The 17,041-nt window shown below is 37.2% G+C and overlaps 1 long non-coding RNA gene across 4 annotated transcripts in view; it reads right to left on the bottom strand.

Annotated features, from left to right (window-relative positions):
• Positions 1-17,041, bottom strand: part of LOC106019880 (uncharacterized) — a 187,607-nt gene that overhangs the window by 4,009 nt on the left and 166,557 nt on the right. For all 4 annotated transcript variants that reach the window (XR_011808448.1, XR_011808449.1, XR_011808447.1 and 1 more), the window contains 4 exons: positions 12,201-12,281; positions 10,559-10,666; positions 9,869-9,919; positions 96-148 (listed from right to left, as the gene is read on the bottom strand). This is a non-coding gene — a long non-coding RNA (uncharacterized lncRNA). The remainder of the gene's footprint in view (positions 1-95; positions 149-9,868; positions 9,920-10,558; positions 10,667-12,200; positions 12,282-17,041) is intronic.

Genomic DNA, 17,041 nt, shown 5'->3' with positions numbered 1-17,041 from the left:
AAAATGAGTGCACCAATCTTCCAACTGTAAAAGCAGATACGCATTTCCATTTGAATTTCAAACATAGTCTTTCTTAAGATTTAAAATTAGTTTACCTTGTTTGGTTTTCTTTCCTATGTTCTTTCTGATCACAGCTGAAGCAGAAGACCTAACATACAAAAAGAAAAGCTTATTTAAATATGGCTGAAACCAGGAAATACCACCAATTCCAGTTTTCTGCCTTATTTCAAATATGTGAGAGATTCTAATTTTTTTGTTAGGTCCAGATGAGCAGTCAAACAAAATCCTTTTGTAATATAAATTAAGGACATCATGTTTAGATGCCAAACTTTTCAGTTGTTATTTGGAGAAATAAAAAATCATTTAGATATCACTGTAACAAACATGGTTCACAAAGTATTTGGGATTGCTGATCTCTCTATAAAGCCCCAAGGTTCATTGTGAATCTTGTGTAAATCATATCTCAGCTACCTCTTTTTAAATTTGCTACCAAGAAGACTGTGAGAGGGATACAGCCTCAAGACCATATATTTGAAACTTTAATATGCTATCTTACACTTTCACTAAGTGGTTTAATTGATTCTCTTTCCTGAATGATTGATGTACAGGATTTTACATGCTGTTGAATGCCACCTGTTCTATAATCATTTTAATTATTGAATTGCGTTGTTGTACCAGCACATAACACCTTCACCTTAGTTTAAAATGACAGGTCTATTTATACCTCTGGATGATCTTCTGTTGCATTACAATCTCAGCTGTCATAATATAAATCCAGAGGCCCCAGTTTAGGAACTGAGGCAAGGCTTCTCTGTTTCTTTATTTAAACTATGAGGTATGAAGCAGGAAATAGGAGAATTCAGGGACATTTTGTTTTCTGAGGTAACACAGCTAAAAGTGGGACTGGATGAAATTAGGCTTGTTCCGTGGCAGTTAAAAACTATTCATAGTAAAATGGGGGGCTGGCTACAGAGGGGACTGTTTTGTTTTGTTTAAATACGGAGTCAAAGAAAGCCACAAACCTGAGGGAATCATTTAATACATTTCACTCCACAATATAAACTCATTTCTTAGATCACACTACACAGCTGTGCAGAGTGTAGGTGCTTTCGGCTATAGCTGCAATAAAACCTTTGAAGAAAATCCCTCCTGTAAGCACATCAGTTGAGGAACACAGAAGACAGAATGTATATCCCACACCACTAGTATCGGTGATTCTTCTTTTACATGGTACTGTTTCATGTTTATCTACTAAAGCTTTCATAAACATTTTTTAAGGAGTTGCTTATGGTCAGTCTAATAATGACTAGAATGCATAAAATTAGTATTGCTCAGGACATATAGTGAAATATTTATCAATAAATCACAACATGAATATTTCATTTTTTAGATAAATTAACAAGTTTAGCAAGGAATCTTTCCATTTTCAATGTCATATCTTTGAGACTCAGCTGTTCATCTATTAAGGTGAATCCCCCTTCACACTAACTTGAATATGATGGGTAAGTCTATTTAATATAGAAAAATCTCAATAAGAATGGGAAAAGGGCTGAAGCATATTCCTTAGTGGTGCCTGAACATTAGTTTAATAAAAGTATTCCAGGAATGAATGAATAAATGAATACTCTGTTCTCCGTATTCTTACAATGCCTTTAACCACTTGGGTTGGACTGAAGTCAGACATAAGTAAAGAATGCCCTGAATTCTCAACTTACATTGAGATGGAAAAGCTACCTGGAAATTGAAAGGAAAACCCCCAGCTGAGTTGCATATATTGTTGTTTCATATGACACCAGAACGAGCTGCAACTTCTTGATTTGCTCTTTTACTGTAACAGATTCACAACACCAGCCTTCATTTTATCTCTGAATCTAAAATAATATATGCAGCTTTTATGTTGTGACATTAAAATAGGCTTTCCTGTGACTGCTGCCGCTTTATAGCAAAATTTTATTTCCAGATGTAAAACTCTGGAAGTGACCTAAATCTATAACATAAATCTACAAGTAAGACACAGGACAGCTAAGCTAAAACAAAAAGCAACTGAACAATAGAATGAAAGAGAATATTCACTTTATGTCCTTGTCTTCCTTGAGACCTAAACTCAAATCCAGGCTTGGATCATAAAATAAAATGAGTTTGATCTTCTCATTTTGTCATCCATTTGTGGAAACCAGGGTACTTCAATGGAGTTAACAGTCCCTGGTCAAGAGAAACATGAAACTGAAAGGCCCCAAGTGTTCAAAGCAAGCAGATGGAGGGTGAGTTGGGATAAATTGCATTCAGTCATTCTTCTCCTTGGGACCATATCTGACACAAGCCAGCACAACTCATCTTTATTTCAGAGATGGTGTAATAGACCAAATAATTCTCAAGATGATAATTGGCTTTAAAATTATTAGCAGAACAGACCTAGCATTGACCATGAAATGGCAGCAGCTCCTCAATATCTAAGAAATGAATGCATATATACTTTAGTAGCAGTTTCTTTAGCATTTTTAAGGACTGAAAATTCTAGTTGCTCCTCATTTGGAAAATATCTTAAAACATTATGGAATGAATCTAATTAAACAGACTGACTTATGTGATTTGTGGTTTTCTGAGAATAAGTTAATTTCATATTACACAACAGAATACATTTAAATTTAATTTATGAAATTTTCTGTAACGGCTTCATTTGGGAATCAAGAAAATAGATATTGCACTAAGGAAAGCACAGAAGCTGTTCTTACCTTTTGTCTTCCCAGTGCTTCTAATCAATTTGCTGGAAACAAGGAATATTGACAGGTGCATTCGCAAGCTCATGATCTTTCAAATCAAGATTTTACAGAATCACAGAATCATCTAGGTTGGAAGAAACCTCCAAGATCACCCAGTCCAGCCTCTGACCTAACATTAACTAAACCATATCACTAAGCTCAACATCTAAACGTCTTTTAAAGACATCCAAGGATGGTGACTCCACCACTTCCCCAGGCAGCACATTCCAATGCCTAACAACCCTTTTGGTAAAGAAGTTTTTCCTAATATCCAACCTAAACCTTCCCTGGTGCAACTTTAGTCCATTCCCCCTTGTCCTGTCACCAGGCACGTGGGAGAACAGATCAATCCCCACCTCGCTACAGCCTCCCCTTTAAGTTACCTGTAGAGTACAATAAGGTCACCCCTGAGCCTCCTCTTCTCCAGGCTGAACAAACCCAGCTCCCTCAGCCGCTCCTCATAAGACTTGTTCTCTAGACCCCTCACCAGCTTCGTCGCCCTTCTCTGGACTCGCTCGAGCACCTCCATGTCCTTCTTGTAGTGAGGGCCCCAAAACTGAACACAGTACTCGAGGTGCGGCCTCACCAGAGCTGAGTACAGGGGGACAATCACTTCCCTAGCCCTGCTGGCCACACTGTTTCTTATACAAGCCAGGATGCTGTTGGCCTTCTTGACCACCTGAGCACACTGCTGGCTCATATTCAACTGACTATCAACCAATACTCCCAGGTCCTTCTCTGCCAGGCAGCTTTCCAACCACTCATCTCCCAGTTTTAGTCTCTTCAAGAGGTAGAATGGAACATGGAAGACCCCAGCATCACTTAAGTCAGCTTCTGCCTTTATCTCTTCTGCCTTTAGTGCCACAGAGCAACACATTAATTTTGTTGAATCACTTCACTTGTGTGACAACAGGTAAAGAAGTGTGGTCTTGGGAAAGGAAGAAATAACCCAAACTCCACTTTCCTGTTACCATAACTGATTTTCCTCTGATCTTTGTTTCATATACTGAAGTGTATGATCTAATCCCACAGTACCATCCATCTACTGGTCTTTTCCTTAAAAACATTTAGGGAAGTATGCATCTATTTTTAAATAGCAAGCTGGGGGACCAACTAGTTATGTTTCCTATTCATGTCAAGTGGGGTTTTGAAGTTAAATTACAAATCTTTGTGTTTTGAAAATACAGCTGCGAGGTCACTTTCTATAACATAGCCCAATGGTACCTTCAGTGAATAAAGGGTGTGCCAAGTAATTTAATGAAATGCACAATACTTTAAATGGTATAGTAGCAATAAGTCTGAACTTTAAAATAAGACTTTGAAAATAAAATTAAGAGAACCAGGAATTCACAAAACAATATTTTAAACATTGCATATAAAACAGTTGAAACAAGAATAGTATCAACTTAAAAAGCATGCTTTGTCCACTAACTTGCACAAGGTTTGTATTTCTTTCTCTTTTTTTTATTTTTATTCCACCTTATAGGAGACTTGGAACAGAAAGAGAACAGGATCTGATTCAATTTTCGCAAAGTACAAGAAAACTAAAAGGTACAAAAACTGGAAGTACTTAATGTATTGGAAACATCCTATTGTTAAATATTTGCCTAGAGAAATAGCTTTCTGTCCATTCTCTCCTACAAAAGCTATAGGTGCTAGTAATATTTATTTGCCATTGCTGATAACTCTGAAGTGATGAGCACTTTCAACTATAACTGTATTTGCCATCCATCATTATTTTTCAAGCATTCCAGTTCAATCAACCATTGACAACTGCTTATTTTTCCCCCATGATGTGTTGTATCAACAGCTCAGTAAAGTCATCAAACGTTTTACACATTTTTAAAGGAAAAACGGTCCAAAAATGAACACTTAATGCTCTCCTTTGCTAATAAAAATAGAAAAGCTGGTTTTACAAAATGGAAGAATTATCATGAACTATGATCTCTGCTCAGCGTCTACCATTAGCTAGTAACAAACAGGTTTTCTTTTCAGCTATAACTCTTATTTGTGCAGGATAGATGAAGTAACTTTAAGCATAACATTAAAATATTTTGCTTATGAAATGGGGCTTTCCATCACAGTGTTCCACCACAGTCTAACAGGTGTTCATTAGAATTAGACAAAGCTGGACATATACCGACTTTGAACAATTAGTTTTCACTTCTAGGTAATTAAGATTTCATCTATCTGTGAGGGACATACTGACGAAGAAAAACTTTATATCATATTATATGAACTAGACATCACTAATACTCAGCCATGAGGGACTGCAAGAAATGTTCCGCAGTACAAAGGATATTCTGAAATCAACAAGATTAATCAAAGAGAAATGTCATTTTCAGAGGAGAATGTGAGTGGAATGCTTCTGAACTCCCTATCTAATGTCAGGAGGATTTTGAGATGTGGCCCGGAAATCAAACCATCTGAAGGGAGTTCTCAGTGAAACACAGGGCTTCACATTATAGAGTTAAAGAATAGAAGAGAGCAAATGCTGTGGTGGCTCTGGCATACTGTATTTAACAAACCATTCAGAGTCTGACAGTTATTTCTCTGTGAGTCTTGTAAGTTACATTTGACTTTCAGAAGGACTTCCAGCCTTCATTTGAAGACTGCAGTACAATAAGACTTCAAGTGCTTCCTTTGTTCCAATGGTTAATCAATCTCACTTTTAAGAATATTGTCTCATTTTAATTTTAACTTGTCTGTCTGCAGCTCCCAGCCATTGGTTCAGTGTTCTGTATTTTTCCCCTGAAGATACTTATACATTATAATGAAATTATCTCTCAGAGATGTGCAGTCTCTGTAGGGCATTTTACAGTTCTTTTCTGTGCCACCGTTCTAGCATCCTTTTAAAAATGTTGATACCAGAGCAGTGCATGGTACTCCTGTACCAGGCTCACCAATACTGTGTATAAGAATTAAAATCACTTTCCTGCTCCCATTTATTGCCCCCCAGACCCGTTTATGCATCAAAGGATATGCCAGCTCCCTGCTGTATAACACCAGCATATGTTTAGTTGCTTGTCCACTGTAAACCCAAATTGTCTTCCAACACTGCTTTTCAAGATATAGTATCCCATTCTGTGTATATTCCTGATTTCCTTATTTCCTCTCCAGCTAAAAGAGACTTTTTTTGGCAGTGTAGATCAGACATTACTTTTATGAGTGAGGACATTGTTACTGTTACTTGGAGGTAGTAGACTTAACTACTGGCAGTTACCCTTTACAGATTAATATCCTGGACATCACATGGACATCTGTGATCACACTGCTATTAGAACATTAGGAGATACAAATATTACAAAGACCCAAAGACAAAGCAGCGATACAAAGACAGAGAAAAAAATATATATTCATGCATAAACATGCACAAACCCACCAACAATGATATATTTTAATATTCTTTATTATTTATTGAACTATGAATTTTAATTTTACTGTTTGGATATGCTTAAATTAAAATTTCTTTTTTTCATGCATCTCAAAGTTAATCACATCTTCTTTACTATACAGGTGCTTACATGTTTCACTGTAATTTTGTTTTCTATACAAAAGGTAGATTAAAATTATATTATCTCTATAGATGCTAGAGGTTCTGAATTCAAAATTCCATTTACTCCCACTTATGCAAGCCTATGCATTTCTACAGCTTATCTTGGTGCTTTTGATAGTTCAATTCCTTCAAAGGTGAATTATTGCAAAGACATCACTTTCAGGGAGACATCACTGTCAAGGGAGAGCTTTTTTGAACCTTCAGCCTGTGATACACTAACAGCACTTATAGCCTCTTAGTATTAGAAAAATTTTGAAGTAAAATAAATACCTTTTTTTTTAAAGTAATAAATTGAGAGGAGTAGAAATATTGTTACACTTCTGTACTATTTGTTTGGCCTAAGAGTTTATTTACATTCCCTGGAATGGCTTTACCTCAGAGTAGGACAACTATATCAGGTGATTTAGGACCACAGGCAGACATGAATTTAAACTGCAGTTTCAAGGCCCTTTTCTGTTGTACTATATATTGTCCTGGGTATAACGTTCACAGTCCACAAATTTTGAGGTGAATCATTGAACCATAGAATGGTTTCAGTGGGAAGGGACCTTTAAAGATCATATAGTCCAACCCCCCTGCCACAGTCAGGGACATCCTTCAGTAGAGCATGTTGCTCAAAGACCCATCCAACCTGGCCTTGAGCACCTCCAGGGACAGGGAATCCACAACTTCTCTGGGCAACCTGTGCCAGTGTCCCACCACCCTCAACATAATAAAAAGTTATTTCTTATTTCCAATCTAAATCTACCCTCTTTCAATTTAAAATTGTTGCTCCTTGTCCTGTCACTACAGGCTCTGGTAAAAATTCTTTCTCCGTGTTTCTTATAAGTGCCCTTTACATATTGAAAGGATGCAGTATGGTCTCCCTGGAAGCTTCTTTTCTCCAGGCTGAAGAACCTCTACTCTCTCAGCCTTTCTTCATAGGAAAGCTATTCCAGCCCTCTGACCATTTTTGTGGCCCTACTCTGGACATGCTCTGACAGGTCCATATCCTTTTTGAGCTGGGTGCTCCAAACCTGAATGCAGTACTCCAGGGGCAGTTTCATGAGAATATGGTGGAGGGGCAATAATCACCTCTCTTGACCAGCTGGCCGTGCTTCTTTGTATTCAGCTCTGGATATGATTGGCTTTCTGGGCTGCAAGAACACATTTAAGATCCCTTCCAACCCAAACCATTCTATGATTTCCAATTCATATCCAATTTTTCACCCATCAGTACCCTCAAGACCTACTCCCTAGGGCTGCTCTCAATCTATTCATCACGTGGTCTGCATCAACTGGTGACTGCCCTGACTGAGATGCAGGACCTTGCACTTGGCCTTGTTCAAATTCATGATGTTCATATGTGCCCGCTTATCAAGCCAGTCAAGGTCCCTCTGGATGGTGTTCCTTCCCTCTAATATATCAACTGCATCCCTCAGCTTGGTGTCATCCACAGACTTGATGAGGGTGCACTCAATCACACAGTCTAAGTCATTAATAAAGATATTAAACAGTACTGGTCCCAATACAGACGCTTGAAGGACACCACTCATCACATTTCTCCATTTGGACACTGAGCCATTGACTGTAACTCTTTGGATGTGATCATCCAGCCAATTCCTCATCCATCTAATGGTCCACCTTTCAAATCCATCTCTCTCCAATTTACAGGCAAGAATATTGTGAGGCACTGTATTGAAGGTTTTACAGAAGTCCAGGAAGATGATATCAGTTCTCTTTCCCCATCTACTGATGCAGTCACTCCATCAAAGAAGGCCACTAGATTAGTCAGGCACAATTTGTTCTTGATGAAGACGTTGGCTGTCTCTAATCACCTCTCTGTCTTTCATATATTTCAACATAACTTCCAGGAGGATCTGTTCTGTGATCTTACTGGGCACTTAGGTGAGGCTGACTGGTCTGTAGCTCTCAGGGTCCTCCTTATTACCCTTTTAAAAATGGGTGTGATATTTTTTCCAGTCACTGGGGACTTTGCCTGACTGCCATAACATTTCAAATACCCTGTGGAGTAGGATCTACATCTGCCAGTTCCCTCAGGACCCTTGGTTGCATCTGGTCAGATGCCGTGGACTTGCATATGTTCAGGTTCATCAGGTGGTTTCAAACCTGTTCTTCTCTTGCAGAGAGATCTTGACAACGTAGAGTGCTGGACGATCACCAGTCAAATGAAATTAAACAAGAGTAGGGGACACATTCTGTTCTGGGAAAGGACAACCCTGGATATATGTATAGACTGGGGAACAAGAGGATGGAGAGCTTTAATCATTATCTGACCATCATACCTGTAGAATCCCATCTTGTTATTCTTCACGTTACTCACTAAATTCAACTCAGACTGTCCCTTGACTTTTCTCATCCCATCCCTACACACCCAGGAAATAACCCTATATTCTTCCCAGGATACATATCCCTGGATCCTGTGCATTTCCTTCTTACCCTTTAGACCTCCAAGAGGTCTTTACTCAGCCATGCTGGTCTCCTGCCTTCCTTGGCTGATTTCATACATGGGAATTGAGAGGAAAAATTCCACTCCTTTATCCACTAATTCTTTAAACAACTGAATGTTTCATCTCCTAAAATTCAGGGTTGTGACGTTACATTGAATTCAGATTTGATCCATTCATTCTTTCCAAGTTCTCAAATAAGAACCAGAAGAAAGGAGCAGAAGAGACCAAAAGAATCACCACATATGGAGACAAAAGATAAAACATAACCTGGACTCAGTCCTTGAAACTGCTGTTTTTCACATTCATAGTTAGATAAATTGCCAAATGATTCTGCAGCATAGATCTTGCCACACTACAAGGTAACAACAGAAAACATCCCTACTAATTTGACAGAGGAAAATTCCTTGTGGACTCCAAATCTGCCAAGCCTGAAAGAGTCATTTCATAATTCTCATATTCTGCTTCAGAGAAAGAAAGTACGATTTATTTAATTGTGTTTTTTTTTTTTGTTTGGTTGGTTTTTTTTTTGTTTGTTTGTTTGTTCTTTAACTGTTTTTTTTTTATTATTTTGTAGGGAAGCCAACAGACCTTCTTAATCAGACCATCATATTGTTATAATGAATGAATACATAATGTTGTGATTTTTGGCACAGCTGGAAGAACCTGACAAGTAAGTAAACATCACTGTGAATGTTAAGTCTATGTCTTATACATCAGGGATGCAGAAATTTGAAACGGCTCTGCTTGTACTAAAACCAAAAGCAGAGGTTTTGATGAGTACAGAATATATCCAACCACAAAGCCACTGCAGCAGTGTGAAGACTTAATGGTGCACAGCTCCAGGTGCTCAGGGAGCTCTGCAATACCTCCTCTCAACTGCACAGACCCACCCCCAGGTCATCACTGTTCCTTAACCTAGGAATGTGCTGTCATTGTTTAAAGTCTGTAATCTGAAATACATGCTAAAAATAGAGTATAAAAATGTAAAACTCGGGACACAGCTACATGTACCTAACACAATATATCAGAATTTCTGTATAAATAAATACAACCCATTGCAAGCTAATTCTCTCCTCTCACATTATTTATGGTCAGTTATTTACCTCCACAGATAATGCCCAACAGATCTTTCCCTTCAGGAAAACTGGAACTGTCTGAAAAGCAGAAAACATTTGGCAGAAATAACCATAATGAAGATAAGTGTTAACACAACATGGTAAACTCAGTCCGGGACACAGGCTTTCAAACTGTTATTTCCAGCTTGCAGTTGAGAAACTGTTTCAGACAACATAAAAAGCTGTATCTAACACTTTCTGACAGTGCCATATTGGCTGGGACTTGCACAGAAAGAAGGTGTACATGAAAATGCAAGGATGATTTAACCTGCATTGCTACAAAAACTACTAAGCTATCAAAATAATCAGAAAATTAAAAACCAAAGTACTGAGAGAAACCAGCCAGCTTATCTTCCAGCAGCTTCAGCTAGAAGATCAATGGGATCTTGACAGGATTGGTATCATCAGCCCTTTACAGCTATTCAGATGTTTGTTTAAAGTGAATTAAGGAAAGCCAAGCTTTAAGAGAGAAAACAGAAATAGCGATAATAGAACAACTCAATCAAGTGAACAAAACCCTGTTATAGTCCACAGAGAGTCCAGAACAGAAAGGTGTGCACTTACCATTGATCGGGACAAATGCAAGCCAGAGAATAAAGGTTAAATAAAGCAATAAGAAGGGTACCAAAAGCCACTGAAAATGACATGAAAAAGGACAAGCTGTAAACTGGCACAGACCTTTAAAAGAGTGCTGTCCGAACTTTGTCTAGCTGATGTGTATATTGACAGCAAGCAGAGAGCTAATCTGCATGTAACAAAGGGGAATTCAGCCTTCCTCCTTCCTTTCTGTTGGAAAAAAAAAAAAAAAAAAAAAAAGTATTGATTTAAAATTGGTGTTATGTGACATGAAATAAATAAATAAATAAATAGAAATAAAAAAAATAAAAAGTCAGCTAAAAGATCTTCCAAATTCAGTATCTCAAGGCCTGAATACCACTCCATGCCTCTATCAATTATTTTCACAATGTACTTCCACAGCCTGCAGCAGGGGCAAAACCTGCCTCTGGGGGTAGGTACCAAGAGATCCGGATAATTGGGTTGGAAGAGTTTGCAGGTGCTATCCCTCACTTTGCACAATTAATTCATCATAAATTGATCTTTTATTTGTTTCAGTTGTGCAGGCAGACCCACAGCTTTGACTCTGAGACATGCAATTAGAATGAGCAGTATGAGAAGTTATATAGTATACTGCTATGCACCAGTTACAAAACTAAGATGAGTCAATGAAAAATAAATAATATAGTTATTCACAGGATGTGATCGACCTTATTCCTCAGCAGGGCATTTGTGCATTTGTGAGCTGGAGGAAGATTTCAGTGCCTAAGACAAACGTGTTAAAAATAGAATAGAGAAAGCTACAGACAAGGGGAGTCTAGCTGGTGGAGTATGCTTAGTGGCATACAGAGAAAGAAGCCTTTAAGCCAATGCAGATGCCTTGCTACTAACCCTCAGTTTTTGTTTTATTCGTAATGGCATCATTTTTTTTCTAGGAAAAAAAAAAATAGAATTTACTGAAAAGAAATTAAAAAACAGAAAGTTACTTGGGAACTACCATTCCTCAAAAGCAGTCTTTCATTAGAACTGGGGTGTCTGTCAGACTCTGACCAGGGTTCTATCAGATGTATGTCTGACCTCATGCTACTTTCATATGCTTTCATATGCTACTACATATAGTAATATGGTAACTCTTCCCTATGTTTTCAGGTCTCCAGAAGTTGAATAACTTGGAATTTGGAAGTACAAAAAGCTAATTTGTCCCACCACCAAGTTCCAGCTCTTTCAGCTGAGTCTCGAATGGAGTATCATTTTTAAAGCTAATTTTTGCAGAATCTAGAGTCCATCGACAGAATAGTTAAGAAAGTTCTTCCTTATTTTTTTTTTTTTTTCAAAAAAGAAATGTAGAGGCTTTAGGAGACAGATAAAAATATTTTAGCTTATTTTCTCACACTTCTAAATTCTTGCAGGAAGAATATCCCAAGTTTGCTCCCCTCCTAGCTTTACCTTTATTTTGCTGCATGGAATGTAGTTATATTTAATTCTGTGTAATCAAATTTTATATGGGAAGTCATATCATTATATAACAGATATTTAAGATACCTTTTCATATAAATATGCTAAATGCTCTGGAATCACCATATTCATAGCAGCTTTAGTCACAGCTGGCAATATTAATTGCTCTAATTTCTGCTTCCATTTCTCTCTCTCATCTTTTATTTTGTGCTTACTCCTTTTTGGAGATAAAATTTTGCATTCAAAGTAATGTAACATTTCAACAGGAAAGAGCAAATGAGGTTATGGTTAAGACCTTCAGCTTACTTACATCAGAATCAAGCTGTACTCCAGAGAAGTATGGTGAATGTATTTGCACCTGCAGATTATGACCTTTTGCAGTTTGCACACCCTAGAAAACAGATGCATTAAATAAGCCTCTGAAAAGGAAAATTCCTTTGGAACCATGACCACTTGAAAAAAACATTTTTTGTGTTGCTTGGGCTGTAAGAGATAATTTAAAAGCTGCATCCTAGGAGAAGAGCCATCACTTCTGTCTCTTGCATTGCCACAAACACATGAATCTGTTGGGACACAGGAACACTATTGTGAGCAGAAGGCAGACAGCATCAACAGTGGAAATATATCATATATAAAAGTGAAATGCACACAAAAGAGCTATAAATCAGAAAACAAATTAGCAACAAAAACAGGCAGCTTGTCAATATCCATCATCACAGGAGCTAGGGAGGCATTAGACCTGCAATGTGTTGCTCTGATTCAGCAAACCTGCAAGTCCCTGATGGCTCTCATTTGATGGTCAGCACATATACGTACAATAGTTCTCCAACATGCAAATGAGCTCTGAGGAGACTGTTTCTGTGCATGGAGTTAGTACCCTGCATTTTTTTCCTTTACTAGAAAGGAAAACATGAGGCATTTATAAATGGCCTCATTCCATCTATCTGATGTAACTAATTCCTTAGCTTTTTATTACCTGAATTTCCAGGTGATAAAATTTATTGCTCTCTGAGGCTAGACAAAGAAACTGACATGAGTGTATTCATGTACATATGCAGATGTATGTAAGGAGAAGAAAAAAGATGATATAGCATAAGAAAAAGGGCCACTAGATTTCATAATCTTTTTTTTTTCTTTTCCTCAGAAGCACATCATTTGAAATGATTTGCCTGATTCTTATATATTTACATAGCAATGAATTCTATTATTCTATATAGGAAATCACAGGGGGGAAATGAAATTAACAATCCCTTCTTACAGATATAATTAACTGATGAACAATAGTGAAGGAGAAAGAGAGAAAGAGAGAAGGAGAAAGAGAGAGAGAGAGACAGAGAGAGAGAGAGAAAGGAAGGAAGGAAGGAAGGAAGGAAGGAAGGAAGGAAGGAAGGAAGGAAGGAAGGAAGGAAGGAAGGAAGGAAGGAAGGAAGGAAGGAAGGAAGGAAGGAAGGAAGGAAGGAAGGAAGGAAGGAAGGAAGGAAGGAAGGAAGGAAGGAAGGAAGATAGATCTTGGAACAGCAGGGTATCAGCTACTTCGTAGTAAACAAGTGATTATTTTATTCTATAACATCTTGGACCATGAAGAAAGCTGGTCTCCTATGCTACAGTTAACTTCATCACTTTCTGTCTATAAAATCCAATAGCAAAAATGACTACTGATACATTTTATAATTTGAATATTACAAAGGAAGTTACTTGAAATGCAAGAGATGAGTATGTTCTTACTTCATCTCAAGTTTTGAGAGAAATGACATTGCTAAGAACAGGCCAAAAGACTAGCTATCTCTAATATTTTAAGAAGAAAATGTTAAATCTATTAATATATTAAAATATGGTTCATTTGGGGATCTATTTTTTTTCTGAAGTAGCATTTACTTTTTTTTTTTTTTAAGAATGAAGAACACAGAGACTTTCTTATGTATTTATGTATACACACACATATGTGGGGAAAAAAAAAAAAAACTTTTCTTCATTGTTTACACAAGACACAATACTGTGACCAAACACTGGAGTTACTCCAAAGGTGAGACAATTCAAACAGTTCCTGTATATGTAAAATTTGAAGATATTTACATCAGTCTATCCAAATATTAAAAGTGTTTTTTTGTTTTGTTTTGTTGTCAAGCAGATATGGGCATATCTTCACATATAAAAATATTCTGAAAGGCCCAAGACTTTCAAAAATAATACCATTTACAGGAACTGTGGTTTTAACTGCTTAACTACAATAATGAAGATAATACAATGTTTATGGGCTTGTTTTTTTGTGTGTTGTCACCACCCCACTCCCCAACCCCTTGACAAAGGAGAAAATGTTGCTGTGGTACAGATCTAGCCATCACATCTCAAAAAAAAAAAAAAAAAGGAGGTAGAATAGAAAAGCAAAGAGAAGGTGGCAAAAATGAACAAAGTTACTGAACAGTTACTGAATGAGGAGAAAGAAAACTCAGCAGAGGTTCAGCTGCATAAGAAACGTTTGCAGGGAGGGGTGGATTATGCTACAGACCTATGAAGTCATGATTGTCACAAAAGAGATAACAGTGAGTAAATATTCCATGAAATAAATGCTCGTTACTTTAAAGGCACAAATGACTTTAACAAGAAATGCACACCTAAATGATGAACTCATTGCTACAATGTGATGAAAGACAGCATTATGTGTTGAAAGACAGTTTGTAGACTTGCAGAAGAAAGATGCATCAGTTATTATTCACCACAGTATTGTGAATACAACAGATTAACAGGAGTTGGAAAGGCTCATGGAAGAAACTTCACTAAACACTCCCCCTCTTCAGAAACCCTTTACCTACAACTGTGCTACCAGCTTCACTCTCATGGGAGACACTAAACTCAGTGGACATTCAGTGTAATCCAGCCAAACACAAATCCTAACCGTATGGCTTTAGACTTTATTTGGAGAATTTTGACAGAGTATTTTAGGCAAACAGGCTGTTTTTTTTTATGTTATTTTATTTTATTTTATTTTAATAGCAGTGTATGCCAAAAGGAAAACCTGATATTCCCATAACAATATTTGGGGATTGTTCTGTATGATCTGTGGCTGCCTTCTGCTATTATCTGCAGTGGTTGTTCACTGGTGGGAATATCCTCTGAAGCCATCTACTGTTCATTTTAAGAACACCCAAAACCCAGAATATCTGAGTTTGAGTCAGTATTTACAAATCAGACCTTGTTTTCTGTTAAAAAGTTTCCCACAAGATTTCTTCACCAGATGGTGGAAAAGTTTCACATTATTAATGCTATCCAATTCTATTAGAAATAGTGGATTTGTTATCTAGGACAAAGAGAACATTTATAATCTCCATCTGTATAAAGTGTTTGATTCTGAAAAAAAAATTTACATAAGCAATGAAAACAGGTAAGTCTACTCAACAGTTATTGCAGAATCTGAGCATGGCATAACAGACACCTATTTCTAAAGCCATTAAAAGTTTTTAATTCTTTATTTTCAAACCCCAAAATGTAGACTTATAATGGAACTTAACAATTTAGGCTGCATTGAATACAAAATCATACCACCATTTACAAAATAGATTTATTTTCCATATAGTTCAGAACTATCCCTAAGAAATCTGCTTGTTTTGTAACTGTAGGAAATGTCACAACCACAAAATACTGGTCTTTTTCATCCAAGAGATATTGATGTTAATATTTAAACTGTCTGAGGCAAGGCATTTTCATCTATATTTCATTTCACATTTAGATTCAGAGTCTCCTGTTTTATAGAACCCATCTGCATCTCTATCAGTCTTTTTAAAATGTTCAGTGGGCAGAATCCTCCTCTCTGATTTATACCTTGATCAAGCTGAGTAGAACAAATGCATGCATTTTGGAAAGCAGCTGCATATACTGAGTCTCTGATAGATGCTGAGGTTTCTAGTTCCTATCAACTGTACTATTGTATCCATTTTGTTTTTTTGTATAGCATCAACTTGAGAAGATGGGTTAACCGAGGCACAGAAAAAATAAAAGCTGTAAAGAACAGGGTCTGAAGTAAATATATATATATATATATATATATATATATATATATATATATATATATCTTCCAATGCTACAGAAAAGAACATTAAATCCAATATGGATGTAAATTTGTATTTTTAAAAGATAGAGGAAACAACTTTTTTCTTTTTCCTGGTATTTTGGAGCCAATAAAAACAAATAAGATGTTTGAAACCTATCATCCCAAATACTCTGTCCCTCAGGCACATAAGTACCTCACACTTGCTCAGTTTATTGGTGTGCCTGGTTCATTCTACTTCCAGAGAATGTGAAGGTAACATATTCAAGCTACCCACCTAAATAGACATTTAAATCTCTACCTAGAAACCTAAGCAACTGTGTTTTAAAATGCATAAAATAACTACGGCTACACTAAAACTTAATAGGTGCCATTACAATCATTAACAATTCTACAGTTTTTTTACAGATGCTTTATGAGACAGACTCTGCAAGTGTGTTATGATGCAGATTCAGCAACCAGCTACCTCCTAAAAGCCCTGATTTGCATTTTGTCCTGGCCAGACAGCAAAGACTGCATGTCTTTCGGTTTTTCTACTGAATAGTCCTCAACTGCTAGCCATGAGGAGACATAAAGTAAGGTCAGTTTGGTGTCAAACCAAGCAAGTGCAGAAGAGAAGATGGAATTATTTATTTGAAGTACATGCGTTTCCTCTGGGTTTACTTCAGTTTTCCTTCCTGCTCTGTTTACACGAGGCATCCTAAATTTCTCTGTATTTATTGCTTTCTACAACATAGCAATGTCTGATACCATTCAAAGTCACTGCAATGTTAATGCAAATGACAAGACCAGCACCATTAAAGAGGGACTGTATTCTTACTGCTCAGTCCCCACTGAAGCATCCCAGCTTCCCACTTGCCAAATCATAACTATGTCAATGCATAAGCTGATGGCAGCCTGGAGCTCCCTGTGAGTAGCACACATAGGTGGATGACTAAGCCAGTAGTCTTCACAGGTAAACAGAAATGAGACCATCTACCTTTGAGCAACACTGTATATACCAGCTCACACATAATACATCAAAACAGGATTTCTCCACCATTATTCTGAAAGGAGATCACCCTCCCACTGGAGTGATATGGCAGGGGTGTCTCAGAGATATTAACTTG

The sequence above is a fragment of the Anas platyrhynchos genome, chromosome 3, assembly GCF_047663525.1.
Source record: "Anas platyrhynchos isolate ZD024472 breed Pekin duck chromosome 3, IASCAAS_PekinDuck_T2T, whole genome shotgun sequence".
In the NCBI taxonomy this organism is placed as follows: domain Eukaryota; kingdom Metazoa; phylum Chordata; class Aves; order Anseriformes; family Anatidae; genus Anas; species Anas platyrhynchos.
Note: the sequence above shows the minus strand (reverse complement) of the source record. Positions and strands in the feature narration are given on the sequence as shown.